We start from the raw sequence: 587 nt of genomic DNA on the forward strand, positions 1-587 counted from the left end.
AAGGTGGTCCCGCGAAGGCGCACTGGGTCTGGCGACCTCTGGTGAGCTGTCCCCTGCGCACGAGCATCAGGTCATGAAACACATGCAGGTCTGCATGTGCCTGGCCTCCCGTCTTCTCATTTCCTTGTGGCTTGGCAGACTTTTAGGAGGATTCTCCAAGCCCCACTGACCTTGAGTGTCTGTCCCTCGCACACATCCAGCTGGCTGGCTTCCACCTGGGCTGGGGCCAGGGATCGGGGCTTCTTCACTGTTCTGAAGACCAGTTTCTCAACTGAGTCCATAGCCTGATGGTCCCCGTCTCCATCCCAGGTATGGAGCCAGGGAGACCTTCTCTGCCCCCAAGCTCTGTGGCACCGGGACAGCCGGGAAGTCCCCTGTCTTCTCCCCCCAGAGTGGACTCCTCCACACAGGAAAAGACCGACCAGATTCCAGGCTGTTTGGGAGTAGGTGCTGAGTGAGAAGCGTTGCATGAGTGAATAACTGAATGGATGCACCATCCTTGAGGAGAAGCCTCTGCTCGTGTCCTTTGCTTTTCCTTTCTCTCTCCTCCCAGAAGGAAGACGTGTCCCCTGGCCCGCCCACCCCCC

Source organism: Carlito syrichta, unplaced genomic scaffold, assembly GCF_000164805.1.
Source record: "Carlito syrichta isolate Samal-C Ts95f unplaced genomic scaffold, Tarsius_syrichta-2.0.1 Scaffold255092, whole genome shotgun sequence".
Lineage (NCBI taxonomy): Eukaryota > Metazoa > Chordata > Mammalia > Primates > Tarsiidae > Carlito > Carlito syrichta.